Here is an 18199-nt window from a genome sequence, read left to right as displayed (position 1 = left end):
CCGGAAGGGCCTACGGGCCGCAGCCTGGCGGCGGAGGGGCCGGGTACAGGGGTGGGGGTGGGGACGCGGACGCCGTTCCTACCGCCCGGCTTGAGGAGACTCGGAGCCGAGCGGGGCTAGCGTGGGCTCTGCCGAATCACGCCGTGTGACTGCTTTTGCCAAAGGAAACTTTGGGAAGCAGGAGGTCGGCGATTCCCTGCTTCCTCCCATCCCCACCCCCACCCCGCCGCTCTCCCTCCTCCCACCCCTCTCCCTCCTCGGCCAAGGGACAGCTTTGGCCGAGGTCAGCTGGCTGCCTTTGTGGCTGCTTCCCAGGAAGGAAGAAGCGTTGTCTGCAGATCAGTTTATCAGCTGGCTTTCCTGTGCCGGAGCGCCGCCGTTTTCCGGGGACGGCTGCCACCCCCGTGATTCCCAGCCTGGGCTGCGGGTGGTGCGTGAGAGCCAGATAAATAGGCCATTGTGAGGCCGCTCAGAATCCAGGTTTCTTATCAAATTATCCAGCAGCGAGAAAGAAATTCCGCCCCTGCTGCCTGTTATCTCAGCTTCTCTTTTCACTCTGCAATTACAGCCATTTCAGGTCCCTCCCCCTCCCCCTCCCCAATTTTGAAGGGAATATTCAGAAAGCGATTTATTTGTGCAGCTTACAGTGTGAGCAGACTTCGGGGGCTTGTCTCCTAACAGTGCTTCCCCTAGGATTTTGGTTTCCAATCTTGAATTTGGCCTCTTTGGCTTTGATGTGTGATGTTTCTACTTGACACTCCCACTCAGGAACATCAGTCAACACGGACTGCAAATATCAGGGAGGTAATTCTGTGGGGCTTTAGATACGGTGTGGTTGTGTGTGTGTGTGTGTGTGTGTGTGTGTGTGTGTGTGTGTGTGTTTAATCTTTTAACTGCTTTATGAACACTGAAGACTTGCAAGGGGAAAACACTAGCGGAAACTGACCATCTGATGGAGGCCAGGAGGCAGTGTGATGGTTCTGGGGAGGTATGACTTTGAGGTATTAATGTTGTCTGGTTTTTGTTTTTCTGCTGCAGCGGCTGGCCTACTGTGGAGGAGTTGTGCATAGCTGGTGCTTGACTTGCTAAAGTAGCCATTAGCAGGCAGCGCTGGTTTTAGAGCCTATGACCTGTGCAGTTGCACAGGACCCTTGCTCAGAAGGGGACCCGTGCTTGGGTTACTGTTCTGCTGCTCCCATCTTGACATGTTTAATAATGAGAGGATTCTGCATTTTCATTTTGCACCTGGTTTGAATAAGTTCATAAATTCCGATTTGAGGGAATGGCCTGCCATTAGTTGCTTCTAATTACTCTACTGCTGAGGTTGCTTCTCTTACTTTTCAAAATATCTACTGCATTTTTTCTGATGGATTAGACAATGTTCTACAAACTAAACTGGGCACCTGGCATCACATCTGTAGTGAGCTCCAGCAGCCTATTGCCAGAACAAGAACGAGCATCCAGACAAAACTTGCTTCACTCTGTACATAGTCCTTCCTTTAGAAAGCTTAGGATGTTCACTCCTAAAAGATCTAGAGATTTCCATAGTAACATGCTCATTTGTGCAGGTATCACCTTTCTTTCCTCTCATGCATTTGAAATTCCTAGCTTCCACATCTGTAAGTCACAGCAGGGTTGAAAATGGGCTCATTCCATCAAAAATCTTTCATGGATTTGGAGACTGTGTTTAACACTTTTAGCACCTAAACAACTCTTGGGAAATTACTCTGAATCTGGGACTTGGCATTCCTGACAGAAGAGAGAAAGTGAAAACAGCTCATAATAAATAAGCAAAGTGCTATTTTTTTTTAAAAAGAAATGATTTGTGTAAGAAACAATTGTCTTGGCTAAATGAAACAAATATTCCCTTCCAAAGAGTATTCTTTCATTTGCTTACTTCTTCATTCATTAGTTCATGATTTTAATTTTCATTCACTCAACAATGATTCCATAAGACATGTACTAGAGAGATACTGTGATACAACAATGAAAGAAAGGAGGTTCAGAATAGTGGGGATATAAACAAGTGAACAAAGAGTACAATGACATGTTATAGATACTAAGATAGAAGTATCTGTTAAGATGCTTTAGGACCAAAAGAGTTCATAGGATCAATTCTATTTGCTCATCACTCATGAGTTCCCTGGATATGACATTTTTTTTTTTCCCTTCATGAGCTTTAGTATTATTATTATTGTTAGTAGGTAACATAAAGTAATTGACACGTTCAGAGAGAAGAGCTAAAAGCATTTTATGGGCATTTTATCATTTGTCTTAAAATATGATCAATTAGGTTTGTTTAGAAACTCCATTTTATAGAAGGAACTTAGAGTGGGATATGATATGTGTGCTCAAGGTCACACAGTGCCTAAGAGGTAAAGTCACTATTTGATTCAGCTGTTCTCCTCCAAAGTGTGTCTTCTCCAGGAAAGCCACACTGCCTCCAGAATCATAGCTGCAGCACCATGTGTAATCATAGTTTGTACAAAGTATTGGAAAAATGGCTTCTACTGTTTCTCATGATTGTTTTTCTTTTCACCTAATAAACTGGAACTAGCATCTTCAAAAGGGAATGTTTTTTCCTCCCCTCACTAGTAGGATCAGGCTTATTTGCTTCAACAATTTTTGGATGCCATTGCTACACATGACTCCCACAAGACCAGAGTAAACCCCTAAAATGGGGGCTGGGTACAGAGTGGTTTCCCATGGCTTCCTGTAGGAGGAAATTTTGTGGGTATTTTTGTGCCTCCCAGGTAAGGGGTGAATTCTACTCCCTTGGATGATTATGTATTCCCATGTCCCCAACTCCTAAGCAATCAGTTTTAGGTTTTAATGCCACAAGTGCTGGAAGCCAGACTTTTGAGCTCATTCCCATAAACCCCTTTAGGCTAGTTAATACTAGTGGCTCCTTGTAATAAACCACTTGGGTTTGAAGTTTTAGAGGATCTTCCTGAGTGTTACACATAACACTGCAGTAAGGAGAGAATGGTGGAGGGTGGCAGTTTAGAGCCAGGATGGGGCTGGGGTGGCACAAAGCTGAAGTGGCCAGGATATGGTTGCAGAGCACTGGAGTGAGTGTTAGAAATAGAATTTAGGTTTTAGTTCTTTCTCTTTTGCAGGGCACTGCTACCTGGAAACCTGAAACTGGATTAGCTTGGGGCAAAACAAAGCAAAATTGACATCTTCTTGAGGAAGGTTTTTTTGTTTTGTTTGTTTGTTTGTTTTTCTGTCCTGGAATCTACAGACAGACTCTTTGACTGGGTGCTAAGTGTTTTCAATGGGGAGAGGCCCTGTATGGCCAAATTCAGTTCCTCCCACTCTGAAATAGTCCCTTGCTCTGACCTTGACCTGAATCTTTAACAAAGCTGTGAAATGAAAGTCAAGACTAGAAAAGACCAGCAAACAGAGAAAGAAAAGAATCATTCATTGCAACATTGTGAAGAGCTCAGGTGTCTGATTACCATGCTCTCCATTGTTGCTTGGGCCACAGCACACGGAAGGAGCAATCTTGGTTGGAGTTAAAAAAATATATATATTATTATTATTTGAGTAGAAAACATAACTAGTCATTCTGGTGGAATCTGATAATGTTTTTCATCCTACAGTTCTGATGAATATTAACCTCTAGTGGTTAAGTGGAAAAGTCAGATTTGAAGAGATCAGAAACATAGTAAGTTATGTAAATAAAACCTCTATATGTATAAAAACAACTGTTTTGGAAACAATATGACAGCCTTCTACTACCTGTCTTGGATGGTTAGGTCACCAAGGAAATTATCGAGTGCATCTTTGTTCCTTTATTCATTCACTGTCAGGCAGTTAATAGCTGTGGTACTTTCTGTGCTAAGCACACAGAAGACACAAGCTCGTGTGTCCTCAGAGAGCTTATGATGTCCAGAAAAGGTCAAAAACAAAAAACACATGAACTTGAGGCTCAGACATGTCAGAGGCTACATGAAGGACTGATGGGGCTGGAAGCATAGGGAACTTTCTCGCTGAGCTTCTTTGCTTTGGGGGAAGAGAGCCAACAAGGGTAAGGTTTGTGCTCAGTACTTAGGGGTTGCTGGGAGTGAAGGAGTTATAAAAAGATCAAGCCAGTGTCTGTTTTCCAGGCTCACCACATGTGATGGGTATTTGTCCTATGGAGAGAAGGCTCTCTAGCTTCTAGGAAATATGGAAGGGAGCCCTTTTCTGCATTTATGCCCAATTCACAGTCAGGCTTTGATCCCTGGGAAGAGCAGCCTCTCCATTAGGAAGAGTCACAGCCTGGGGAACATTTCCTAGGTGATGGCCCCCAGGTCATGGATCTTAGCATTGTCCATGGAACTGGGTAGCAACAGTGGAGGCAGTGGTGAGAACTTCAGAAGAGCCCACCTGAAGGAGGTCTATAGCAGGAGAACAGCAAACCTTCATGAGGCACTGTTGGCTGACTCCCTCTTGGGTGACACTTGGAGGTGAGCTGAAACATGGGACAAAGAGCCATTAGTTCAGATACTTGCAGTGAGAATAGTTTCACTGTACCCCCAGGCTGGTGCAGCCCAGTAGAGGATTGTATACAGACTTGATTTCAAGGCAGTGTGAGAGAAACCACCACAGTGGTCTTTGCAGACACCCTTTCAATTCAAAGGGTTTATCATGTTATGAAACAAAACTATGGAAAGTCAGAGAAGAATTTATTCAAGTGTTGTATCAGACATCAATTTAATTATGGAGCTCTCTGCATCCTCTCCACTTTATGTACATCCTTTGGCCTCACCTGAGGCTAGTTCTAGAGTCATATATTTTATCACAATTAAAAAACAAAAGAATAAGCAATATTCTTCGATTATGAACAGTATACCATAAATTGACATTAAACCAAAATAACAGTACTGTCATAGAACTTTTAAAAACTGTTTCAAGTCTTTATGTGGGTAATTGTAAACATAGATCTTACTAGTTTTCTTGAATATTAATTTATTACTCTGAAGTTATGTACAGAGCTTTTTAGATTAGTAACATGACAATGTAAATGTACTTAACACTTTCTGAGATGTACAATTAATGGATAAGATAGTAAATTTTATGTTATGTATATTTTACCACAATTAAAAAGGAAGGTTAATAAAAAAAAAATTCCAGGCTCAGAAGTTTCAGAACTGTAGAGTCATGGAGAGAAAAAGACCTAAATGTACTTGAGTAGTCTGTATTGTTAGTATATGCTTTAAAAAGCACACATATTTCCACACATATTTCTTTGTCCCTGCCCTTTATTACGTGATAAAACACATTTACAGATTCCATATTTGTCATGGAGGATTAGAAAGGTGCTTTGTTATCCTTTATCAATGTGGTGGAGGCTGCTGGTGGCCAGTGGTATCCAAGGTCTCCTCTTCTTGGATTTCCCATTCATGGCACTTCTTAATCCTGTATATCAGGGCAAAAGACAGGGCTGGGAGATTAGACTAGTTCTCATCAGAGTGAATGTGCCTCCCTGAAGACCAGGCACTATTTCCACGAGCTCTTTTTGCTTCTCTGCTTTGCAAATGGAGATGAGTCCAAAGGCTCAGAGGAAGGCGCAACTCTAAAAAGGAATGAGTCTGGATCCCTAAGTGACTGTGTGGAACTTCACTGCAATCTTGCATGAGACTGTGACAGAAATGAGAATAAACTTGTTGCATTAAGCCACTGGCATTTTACTCTTGTTAAGCATCTAGCCTACTCTGAGTAACACAACCATAAAAGGTAGTACAGAGACAGGATGTATAGTACTGTACCTGTAAGCTAAGGAAAGGTCAGACAGGCAAGGGAAATGGAAATTACATGTCTAATGATTCCCAGGTGTAAGCATTTCATGTTGCTCATTAATCATGTGGCAAATATGTTTAAATAAACATAGACAAGCTATTCCTGTTCAACAAATATCTCAAGGGAAAGGGATTTTGTTGAAGCTTGGATCAGAATGTTAATGCCTCCCTTTGGGCCCAGCACAGCAGTTGCAGCAGGAATCAGAAAGAAAGACTTCTCTGGAGAGGATGAAAAGGCACCTCAAGGAGAGTGTCAGGAGCAGCCAGGACAAGAGTTCCATTCAGAATTCTTGTTCCCCCAGGTTTTGGAGACTTGAAGTTTTTTTTTTTCCCTAAAATGATGATCAATGCTAACACCAGACAAAGGAAATTAAGGCACCCTGATGCATAGGAGTTTCCCAAACAGTGTTCATCCAGTCCTGCTCCTGGTCCCATCCCACCTTTGGTTCTAAGTTGTTCTCATGGACAATGTGTTGAAGACTGGATCTTGCCTGTTGAGCCTGGCTGTGCAGCCCAAGACAAATCATCACCCCTGCAACTTGGAAGAAAGTCCTTAGTTTTGGCCCCAGTATGGAATTTTGCTCAGTGGTACTGTCAACCAGTTTGTACTTCCCAAAGTAGAATGACTTTCTCAGCTTCATACCTGTAGTTCTTGGAGATTAGTAGCATTCGTTAAATGAGTTCATATTCACTTAGAATAAAATCTATACCATGCTCTCCAGGATTCTGCATGATCTGGCCTCTGTCCTTCTTACTATAACATCTTGGGCTGCCTTGCCCCCTTATTCACCATAGGTACCCTGATTTTTTAGTTCCTGAAAGATGCAAGCTCTTTCTCAGGGCCATTTAGCATGCTGTTTCCTGTACCTAGAAATGCTCTCCTCCCAGCTCTTGCTATTCTTAGTTCCTTCCGTTCCTTAGATCTCAGCCTTGAAGACTTCCACAGAGAGTCCTATTCTGACCCACCCACCTAAGCAGATCATCTCTTGCCTGCCTCAAACCCTCTCAAACCCTCTCAAATTCTAGCCATTGTGACAGAAATAGACCTGTTCAGCTGTCACCTGACAGCTTCAGCTGCACTTGGCTTCTTTCAGTTTCTGCTCCAGGATTTCAGAAACTCCAGGGTTTTTCTGATGCTGCACTAGGAGCTTTGCAGCTTAGCCTGGGAATGGGAGGAAGTTGAAAACCCAAAACCAATAGAAACTGATGGGCCAGTGCTTCTCTCTTCTGCCCCTTAGGTGGACAGTTTTGAGGAGCATTCTACACAATTCCTCAATGTCCGTACAGGATCATTGAACCACAGCAGTGACCAACTTGAGACTCTACCCTAGTTTCAGCTTTTCTTCTCTCCTTCTTTCCCTTTCCTTTTCCCTTTCCTTCTTTCCACTTCTGTTCCCTGGGGTCACTTCCCAAAATAAGCTACCTGCATACAATCCCTGGCCAAGTTTTCCATGGAGAAGTTAGGTGAAGAAAGCCCTCTCCTTCATTTAATATCTTAGGGTTTTAGTTTTTCTCATAGCACTTATTACAACTTACATTAATTTTATTTATTTATACAATTATTTTTTTCTTCTATGCAATCCTGATTCTATACAATTAGAATATAAACTCCAAAGGGCATGAACCTGGGCATTTTCAACTACTGTTGTTCCTCAGCAACTAGTGTGAATCGCTTGGCACAGACACACCATCACTAAATGTATATAAATGAACACATCTCTAAAATGCTACATTTTAAGAATGATGCTTGTATTCTAAGCATTGAGAGACAGTATAGCATACTGGTTGAGAGCATACAATCTGAAGTCAGACTTTCTTGGGTCACTTCCTGACTGTGCCATTTAAGTACCTCAGTGGCCTCAAGTCAGTTATCAAATCAGGCTGGACATCCCAGTTTGTAAAATTAGATTAATAACAGTACCTAAAACATGGGTTTGTTATGATGCTCAAATCAGTTACATATAAAGCACTCAATACAGTGCCTGGCACATAATAACCACCAAATATACTTTATTCCTTTAATCTTCCCCTTTTTATAGTCATTGAATAAAATTCAGACTTGCACAGATGTAGTATCCATTCTATATCTTTCATATTTGTTAGTCCTCTGGCTTAATTTTCCAAGTATGCCTGAGTTGAATAATATCAGTCTAATGACCCCTAGCTGAGAATTAGAGGATTTAAGGGTGTGGTACTGTAAATATTACACGTCTTTGATTCCCCCCTAAGAAGTGCTTTGAGAGCATACTTAGATTAATCAAAAGTAGACAAAGACCTGGGGCACCTGGGTGGATCAGTCCGTGGGGTATCTGACTGTTGATTTCGGCTCAGGTCATGGTCTCATGGTTCGCGGGTTCAGGCCCCATGTTGGGCTCTGTGCTGACAGTGTGGAGCCTGCTGGGGATTCTCTATCTGCCCCTCTCCTACTCACACTTTCTCTCTTCCAAAATAAATAAGCAGCAACAACAACAACAACAACAAAAAGACAAAGACCAGTGCTAATGTGCAGTATGTTAGTTTCCTCTGTTTCTTGTCTTTTTAGGGCCTACTTCCATGTGATTATATTTTAAAGTTGTAGGCTAGAACCACAGCTGAAAAAGCTAATCATGATCATATTTCCCTAAATGTTTTGTGAAATTATAATAATTTTTAAATAACCATTTAAAATAATGATTAAATGTTACATTGAGAAATGCTGCTGGAATGAGGGTTGGAATAGATGACATTAGTGATATGAATATGTACTATGGGCTGTTTACTCTCCTATTCCCCTCCCTTTCTGGCCCATCAGGAGCAAGGCTCTTCTCTTCCAGGTAGAAAGAACTCGTGTTCCATCAATATTGGCATTGTGTGGGTCACTCTGATAAGACAGTTTGTGCCTACTTAGGGGCTGGAAAATGTCAGTGCCTTGGTTCTACAGCAAAACCTAGAAATCATTCTGCTTGGTCACCAGCCTCCCTTCAGGTGGCTGTAAGAAAGAAGTCAGAGATGGTGGGTTTCAGTGCTGAAAACTTCAATCCAAGACAAAGAGACTGTGTGTCAGCATGTGGGAGGGTGGCAGAGAGGTAGATGCCTGGATGTTGCTCTTGGGCTGTGGAAGGGAGGCAGTGCTGGACCTCTCCTGTCATGTTACTGCAGCTTCCCAACTTGCAAAGAAGAGCATGCCCCACTCCTCTGACTTCCCTTTTAACTTCCTTTTCTTACTGATCCCAGCCTGCAAGGAAGACAGGTGGCTAGGCCCTGGGTCAGGGTTGGGTAAGGCAAGTGGCCAAGCAGAATGGCTAGGAAATAAGATGATGGTAGAGAGAGAGGGATTATGACTCAGGAGTTTCCCTCTGAGGTGGTGCTACAGTGCGCCGTCATAACATAAGAGTAGTAGAATAGGGAGGCAAGAAGGTGTGGTGAAATGTTGAAGAGAGGAGATCTGGGCCCTGATTCTGCTGCTGGCTAGTTTCGTGATCTTCTCTTTGAGCCTATTTCCTGGAGAATGGACAAATGATTTTCTAACTTGGGCAGTTGGTGATTTTCCATCAGCAGATTTTTAGCCCTTCACTTTGTGTAGTCTGATTCTACCTACATCTCACATTTAGGTGGTCTTGACCTTACAAAAGTCAGCAGGAAGCTTAGGTGGTGGCTTTTGCAACAGGAATCTGATTTTAAATGCTATTATTTTTCAAGCACATTAAACTAGTTCTTGAAGTCTATTTTTTAGTTGTTGTTGTTGTTTTTTCTTAATCTAGAAGACTATGCTTCAGAGTTGCATTTAGCCTATGACATGGTGTGCAGTGTGGATAGCTGAGCTCCATAAAAACGATAAGATATCCTGAAATTATATATGTGTGTACGAATGCATATGTGTGTGTGTACGTGTATGTATACATATTCTGTGTGTATGTGATTGGGTTTAAATAGCATATCACTTTTTCAAAAGTTCCTTTATGACATTCCATGTGATTTCAACACAATTTTGTTATATTCTATTATATCTCCATTATTTTCTTGCCTCATTGCCATTCCTGTCCATATTGCTGCTCAAAGCAGAATTTTAAGAACACCTCAAGGTGTTTTTAAATTAAGAGTAAACAGCTCTAGCCAACACCTCCAGCGTGGCACAGTGACACAAGCCAACACAAACAAGGAGTGGGAGGTGTGCTGACAGCTCTGAGCACTGAGACCTTAGGACTGGTTTGGTGAGGCAGACCCAGAATCAAGCAGTGACTTGTGGAGGAGCCAAAGAGGATGCAGTCATGTTGTCTCTTGTTCCAGCTCCCTGTACAAGGAAAGGAAATTCTAGAAGGGGCTGAGCCCTTCTTTTAGTCAAAGCAAGAGAAGATACATGCACAACTTGGGTGGGAAGGCAAGTCTACAGATGCTAACGCAGCACCTCCTATATAAGGTCTTAGTGTTGTGGCAGGACTTGTTCCACATATCTTCTTTTGTGTTTAGTGTCTGGAAGCAGTAACTAAAGCTCCAACATTATCCTGCGTATTAATTAGGATATAGGTTGGGTCATTGTAATGACAAGATTCCCAAATACAGTGGCTTCAATAAGAGAATACTGTTTCTCTCTTACACAGAAGCTCAGGTATCCTGTCCAGAGTTGGCTGGTAAATAATCATATTGGTGACCCTTCTCATGTAAAGCACCTTGCTCCCCTAAATGTTCTTCAGTTATCCTATTTAAAAATGAAGCTACTCTATAGCCATACAATAAGTCTCAAACATCTAAGAGAGTTTGTAGAAAAACAAAGGAAGTAGAGAAGATCAAGCATGCATCTCAGTGGGTGTTCGCAGTGGGGCCTAGAGGTTACATGGAGCCTTTACCATATGGTTTATAATATTTCCTCTGCCACTTGCTAGCCTGTGTGCTTGGGCAGGTTACTTAACCTCTTTGTGCCTATTTTATACAAAGATGATAATAGTACCTCCCTTGTCGGCTTGTTGTAGGCTTACATGTATGACTGAGTTAATATATGCAAAGTGCTTAGAATAGCATCTAGACAATAACTTAACCCAATAGCAGACACTGTTGATTCCTTACCCATATCCATTGGTACTCACCTTCACCATTTTGTAAACTCCAGATGCTTTTATACTGTAAGAATTTGTGACTCTCCTTCCAGGCTCCCTCTGGCCTCTGGGGGTATGCTCTACTGCATGCAGGACAAACTGTATGTGCTGAGAAGTTAAAAGATAGCAAGTAGCCTGCAACCAGGAGGTTGAACAGTCCTCAACATCTTTCTTATTCCTTGAGTGAGACAATGCTAAGGCATTTTCTACATCAACCTGCAGAGATCCCCAGGACAACTGAGCCCTGACTGTTCACATTAGCAACCTGCTTTTTGGCATATTCGTATTGCTTCCTTGCTTTCCATGGTTCATTTCCATACCCTCCTGATCTTCCATCTTCCTGGCATCACCACCCAAATTAACTACCTGTATTCATCATTAGCCTTTGGGAAACCTCAGCTAAGGTAATTTTCACTTACTATACACTTTTGCCCAACAGCGATGATCTTAGGATGAACTGTGATCCTGGCAGCCCTAACCCTTCCCTTTTCATACACCTCTACCTTCTGGTGTCCCTCTTCTCACTTTAACAGTTACATCTGCACCAGGATGAGACAAATGCAGACACCTCTACCTCTCAACACCCCTTCTCCCCTTGTCCCACACTGACGTATATAGAGTCCCATGAAAACCAGGCCACAAAGAAAATGGAATGTTGTGGCAGAGAATATTCAGTATCTTTGGGGGCTGGTTGCTCTGCCTTACTTCCTTCAGGCTTGTTCTGATTTCTCTTGGGGTCTGCACACATGGCATACTGCTTAGATCCGTGCCTGGGTTATGATTACACATTAAATCTGAGACATGGGGTGGACCCAGGTACACAGCTCTACATCCTGTTGTGATGGATAAGCATTCTCTTTCCATTTCCTCCCTGGGGCAGAGAGAGGATGGAAGTGTTTTTCATGAAGACAGGAAATATCTTCACTACTGCTTTGTGAACTAGATAGAATGATCTTTAAAAAGCAGGTCCATCGGAGTGAGGAGAGACGATATGTGGGCTGGATTTTCGACTGAATGATTAAACAATAGTGATCTCTGTGGCCACACCCTGCTATTTTACACAAAGTGGTGGTGGGTGTGGGGACAACCTGGCAAGATAAAAATCAGTGTTTACCACTTTAAAATGTACTATCATTTCACTGTTACATTTATGCAAGACCAAGTTCCAAGGAGCCCAAAAATAATTCAGGTAATCCTCATTCTGCAGAATTCTAATATGTGTGAATTTCAGTCACTATGGTTTCCTTAGTTTAGTTAAAGGAAAGCAGTCCCCTCCAACAACACAGTTAAAATTTCAGTTATTATGGCGAATGAACTGTGACTACTGGAATAGAGGATGAACTTTGCTGCTGTCAGTACACAAATCATTTCTGAAATATGTGCATCATGATTAGTTATTTACCAGTCATGTTACTTCTTTCAGAACTCAGTTGACAATTGGTCACTGGGCATCTGTTATTCAGTTTACCCACAGACAGCAAAGTGTGTAGTTGTGTTGCCTCTTTGTCTTCAGTTATAACTCATGTGACAATTCACAGGATTATCAGTGGAATGAATTGTCCAACAAAAATGGAAGAGGAAAAAGAAACAGAAAATAATAACATAGAAAGTAAAATTCAAATTGAATATAAATGGAGTTTAGGAAATACACCTGAGCCTAGGAAGGTTGACACTGGAGCCATTTTAGAGATTCAAGATAAGCAACAAAAGGAACTTAGTGACGATGAACTTATCGTTGTAAACAAGGGAATTACAAAAAGATGAAGATGTCCCAGGGGAAATGATGCCAGCCCCCCTCCCCCAAAAATATGTGTATGTGTATATATATATATATATATATATATATATATATATATATATATACATATACACACACACACACACACACACACACACACACACACATATATATATCACACTAAAGACACTTACATATCTCACTGCCTGGAAAGTGCAAAGGATAAAATGGTGAAGCTGATCCAAATTTAGTAAGGACACTAACAATTTACCAAGGCATGGAAAAGATACTTGCTCTGTATTATAAATTATATGAAAGAAGGCAGGTACTGCTCTAATTATTCTAGGTAAGTTTTTACAAAGAAATAAAACACTTCAATTCTCAATATTTCTAATCAGCTAAATTATAGTGTACCACATAAATATTTGTTTTACTATATTCTTCATTTCCCTATACATTTATAACTGACAGTGAGAGTGTTTTTAATATTTTAACAAAGATTTCTAAAGGTCATGGACCAATTGTAATTTCCCCAGTGATTATTAAAATCATTTTGCAGTTTCAGCCTGCACATCATTTTTACAATGTTGTGCTACAGTGCAAGGACTGCCTGTACTTGAGGTTTTATCTTATTTATTAGGAACATGAAAACACATGGGCTTTGGATCCTGTGTGCCTGGGTTCACATCCTTACTCTAACACTGAACTCCTTGCTGTCCACTGCTTGTCAAGTACACCAACTTGAGATTCAGTGTTCATATGTAAAGAACAGAAATAATAATATTTACCACATGGAGTTCTTGAAGCCCTGGATGAGAAGGCCTCTGGAAACCCACTTGACATTCAGGAAGCATTAAAAAAATAAGCTCCATGAAAGTGGAGACCCTGTCTCTTTTCTTTGTTGTAGTATCCCTGGCATTTAGAGCAAAGCCTGACTTAAAGTAGTTGCTCAATAAATTATTTGTTGAATAAAAGAATGAAGAGTCACATTTGGCATTCAAAAAATGTTAGTGACTTGATTGTCTTCCTGTTTTGCTTACTTCTTGGATGCTGTACAGCTTCAGAGAGTTGAAGACATCATGGGATCCAGTTCTACTGAGAAGCCAGTTGGTTTATCATTGACCTGTAATATTGTCCATCTCTTACAGTCATGCCTTGTTGGTCCCTGCCCATTTGGTTGAGGCAGCAGGGCCACTCAGCAAGGTTAGCATTTTTCATATAAGTAGGGAACTCATAGAAACCTGGAGGAAACACATTAAGACTTCAAAAATGGGAGAAGAAAAGAATAATTGATTTGCAAATAAAAATATTTGGAAAAATTCAGCCTCACTAGTAACCAAGGAAATACAAATCAAAACCAGAAAGTTGTTTTCTTTGTGATCACATTGTCACAGACTTCCAGAGTGATGGAGACAGACTAGTAAGAGTGAGGTGGCGCAGACCTTTTCTCAACTGCTTTTTGCTTTTGAGCTTTGCTATCATCCTTTTGGAAAGCAGTTAGAACACAAGCATCATCAGCCTTTGACTTAGTAATTTTACTTCTGGAAATTGATCTTGAGAATTCAATACAGATGAAGCTTTAGTGTGAAGATTTTCATCACAGTGTTATTTTTAGAAGTGGAGATGGGAAACTACATATATATCTGAAAATAGGGATTGTTTAGGTGGAAGATGGAATAAGCACTTTCTGTTAGGTAGTGCATGTCTATAAAGAGTTTGTGCATAAAGAGTACCTGTCTATAAATGTGGTAGAACATTGTATAAAATATATTTTTTTTTAAATTTTTTTTTTCAACGTTTATTTATTTTTGGGACAGAGAGAGACAGAGCATGAACGGGGAGGGGCAGAGAGAGAGGGAGACACAGAATCAGAAACAGGCTCCAGGCTCTGAGCCATCAGCCCAGAGCCCGACGCGGGGCTCGAACTCACGGAGCGCGAGATCGTGACCTGGCTGAAGTCGGACGCTTAACCGACTGCGCCACCCAGGCGCCCCTATAAAATATATTTTTAATTACATCTAAAATCCAAGTACTGATGCCTTAATGCCACTCTTGAAAGAAAATTCTCCAAATGTGAATAATTACCATTTGTTATGGCTCCACCATATTCCAGGAGCTTTGAATATTTTATCTCTAATTGTCACAACAATCCTGCATGGTAGATATTATTATGCCAATTTTACAGATGAGAAAATGAGGCTGAGAGACCCAGGTAGCTTTTCTGAAGCACCAGCTAATTATGTATATGTGCCTGACATTAAAACCTGCACTTTCCTGCCAAACAGGCTCTTTTCCTTGTTTGGTTGAAGTTTGTTCTTTTCTGTTTTGTTTTTTTAATTATGAAAACAATTCTGTAAAATTTTCTAAGTTTTTGTGTTTATTTAGAAACATAGACCATAACCATAAACCTGGTGAAAAGAAAACAGTGCAACCATTATAAGTTGTTTACTTACTCTGAACCTCAGTTTCTATCAAGTAAATAAGCCCTATCCCCACTCACTTTGTAGGGTTTTATACTGAAATTCATGTGAGATAGCAGACAACATGTATCAAGTTAAAAAAAGTTATAAAAGGAAAAATGCTCAAGTCTTAAGTGTTCCTATTCTAACTTCTTAAATAAAAAATTTGATTTACTTTAGTTATATATTAACTATAATTATTACTTTAAATAATACAAGAGCTAAAAACCTTCAATAGAATGAGTGCTTTCTCAGTCACAGATTTTAATGTCTATCTCAGTTAAGAAATGGGAGGGTCATTGTTTTTGCACAGTTGATATGGAAAATGAAGCACATGTCCAGCATTCTTTGGGAAAGGAAGTAGAAAGCTTCCCTATCAGATGTTTTGGAAAGAAGGTAGCTGTGGAATAGGCTGGGAGTGCCAGTCTGGAGCTTTCCAAAAGCATTTTCATTGATTCTTGTTGAATATTCATGGACTTGAAACTTTCTGCCTCTGATTATCCATTCTCTGAGTCTGGCACACTGCAGCCAATGGTTTTCTGGTTGTTTTCCTGAGGGTTTCTTGGTGGTGTTTTTGCTGAACATTGCACTGTGTGAGTGAGTGAGTGAGTGAGTGAGTGAGTGAGTGAGTGAGAGGTGTGTGGGTATGTTAAAGCACAGCCAGATCCTGGGCATTTATAGAGCATTGCCTTCAGGGACTGTTTATTCTGGACTCTCTCCAGGATGCCAGACTCGTTCTAGATGATTCGTTCTGACAAAAGGACAAGGCTTGGCTCATCCTCAAAGATTATTCAGATTATGCACCTTGCCAGTTTATTTGTGTTTTGCCCCAGAGGGCATCCTGCAAGCCCCCGGAAAAACTTAAGAGATGTGAACATCTTGCTCTTTCTGCACCCAAAGAGAGCCTCCTGATCAGCTTCCAGGGAAGTAAGTAGAAATGTTTGGCTGGGGCAGCTACAGCTTGACTTTCCCACAAAGTTCAAAAGGTTATTTAGTCAGTGACTCCCTCCTGCCACCTGCTTGTGTGCAGCTACAATTTTAACTGCAGGATTGCCTGCCTCCCAGATCATTTAAGGAAGGTGACTTCAGAGTGCAGTGCCATGTGGGGAACTTGCTAAACAGAAGTGATTTTTTTTTCTTCTTCTTTAAGAGAGAGGGAGAGAATGTGGCATGGAGTCAAAACATCAATTAAATATACAATTGGCTCCATTTACATGATAAGCTTTGAGTCCAGCCTTAGACACTGAATAGTAGCTTTCTCCCCTCACAGGATGCAGCCATAAAGTGGGGTGCTTCAGGCTGGCTGGAGACTGCTCAGGCCCTTCTCTCTCAGCTGTAATAACATTCACTGTGATGTACATCCCACCAACAGCATTCAGCCTTGGAGGAAGTTTAGTTTGGCTGATTTAAACTTAAAAAAAGGAAAAGAAAAGCTTTTTTTCCTTGTTTTTTCCTGAGGATTAGGCTGCAGTTTTGAATTTGTTGTTGTACTCCCTAGTACTTATTTATATGTGGAAAAATGCAGTCCCATGTGTTGATCACAACCTTTGGCAGACTCTGGTAAGATCACAGCTGAGGTGGGAGCTGATTGTAAATTGTTTCCATGAGTGTGTTAATTATTTTCTTATTGGACCCTTTTTTCTTTGTATAGCACTTGGGTGTATGGTCAAGTGATAGGTTTTAAAAATTTACATAGAGAAGACAATTTTCTGAAACTAGAAAAACAATATGTAACAATAAAGGAATGGATGTGTTCCAGAATAGCAAAAGTTTGCAAACTTTTTGTGACAGGGCCTGGTAGTGTAATTTTAGGCTTGTGGGCCATTCGAGCTCCATCACAACTACTCAACTTTATTATTGTAGTGCAAAAGACAACAGTGGTCTATGGATTAGACTGTGATCCAATAAAACTTTATTTACAAAGTCAGGCAGTTGTTTGCAGGCCCACCATAATTATGGTGTAATCTATCTGGTATGTTGCTTTCAGCTGAAAATAAGGAAAAACCTAACTAAAGGTAGCCTGAAAATCACATTAATCTCACGTTAGAAGATCATCTCGTGGGGCGCCTGGGTGGTTCAGTCGGTTGAGCATCTGTCTACAGCTCAGGTCATGATCTCACTATTGGTGAGTTGAGCCCCCTCATCGGACTCTCTGATGACATCTCGGAGCCTGGAGCCTGGAGCCTGCTTCCAATTCTGTGCCTCCTTCTCTCTGCCCCTCCCCCACTCATGCTCTGTCTCTCTTTCAAAAATAAATAAACATTAACAAAAAATTAAAAAAGATCCTCTTGCGTAAGAAGAAATCTAATAGGAAAGTCCCAGGGCTGGTTAATTAAAGCAGTTTGATGATGTCATCAAAGGTCCAAGTTTTCTTGAGTCTTTCTGCTCTCCCACCTTTAGCTCATTGGCTTGTTCTCAGGCTGACCTGCCTCATAGTTACAAGATGGCTGCCATGGTTTTAATGTTACAGGTAGATGCAACAACATTCAGCAGAAAAATTAGACTCCTGCCCACCTCCCATCCCCCACATTTCTTTTTCTAAGAGCAATAAAATCTTTCCAAGAAGAGCCTTCTGTTTCATAGACTATGTCTTATTGACCAGAACTGGGACAGAACGTTTCAAGAAGGATTTGGACTAGGTCACTGTATTAGCTGTATACAGCTCCTATGTGACATCAAACTCGGTGATATAAAACAATCAAAATTTCTTTGGTCACAGTTCTGGGGTCTAAAATCAGTATCACTGGGCTGAAATTAAGGTGTTGATAGGGTTGTGCTCCCTCTGGATGTTCTAAGGGAGAATCCACTCCTTGCTTCTTCCATCTTCAGGGTGCTGCTAGTGTTTCTTGTCATGCGGCCGCCTCAGTCCAGTCTTCAAACCTCCCTGCTCCATTTTTGTATCACCTCCTTTGTGTGCCCATGTGAAGTCTCCTTTTGCCTCTCTCCCTCTTTTAAATGTGGAGCTCTTCATGAATTTGTGTGCCATTCTTGTGCAGGACCATGCAGTTTTCTCTATAGTATTCCATTTTTAGTATGTGTATTGTGGAAGCTTCTCTCTTGTGATGACACTGATGATGGCAGTTAGGGCCACCCAGCTAATCCAGCAAGACCCTTAACTTAATCACATCTGGAAAGACCCATCTCCCA

The 18199-nt window shown here is 41.2% G+C and overlaps 1 long non-coding RNA gene and 1 other non-coding gene across 2 annotated transcripts in view; one reads left to right on the top strand and one right to left on the bottom strand.

Annotated features, from left to right (window-relative positions):
• LOC123605919 overlaps nucleotides 1–18199 on the top strand; it is a 271832-nt gene that overhangs the window by 224118 nt on the left and 29515 nt on the right. The gene's annotated exons all lie outside the window — the stretch shown is intronic.
• On the bottom strand, nucleotides 18004–18105 carry LOC123582008. The gene has a single exon (XR_006704143.1). It is a non-coding gene; the product is annotated as a U6 spliceosomal RNA (small nuclear RNA).

The sequence above is a fragment of the Leopardus geoffroyi genome, chromosome A1 (genome assembly GCF_018350155.1).
Source record: "Leopardus geoffroyi isolate Oge1 chromosome A1, O.geoffroyi_Oge1_pat1.0, whole genome shotgun sequence".
Classification (NCBI taxonomy): Eukaryota; Metazoa; Chordata; class Mammalia; order Carnivora; family Felidae; genus Leopardus; species Leopardus geoffroyi.
Note: the sequence above shows the minus strand (reverse complement) of the source record. Positions and strands in the feature narration are given on the sequence as shown.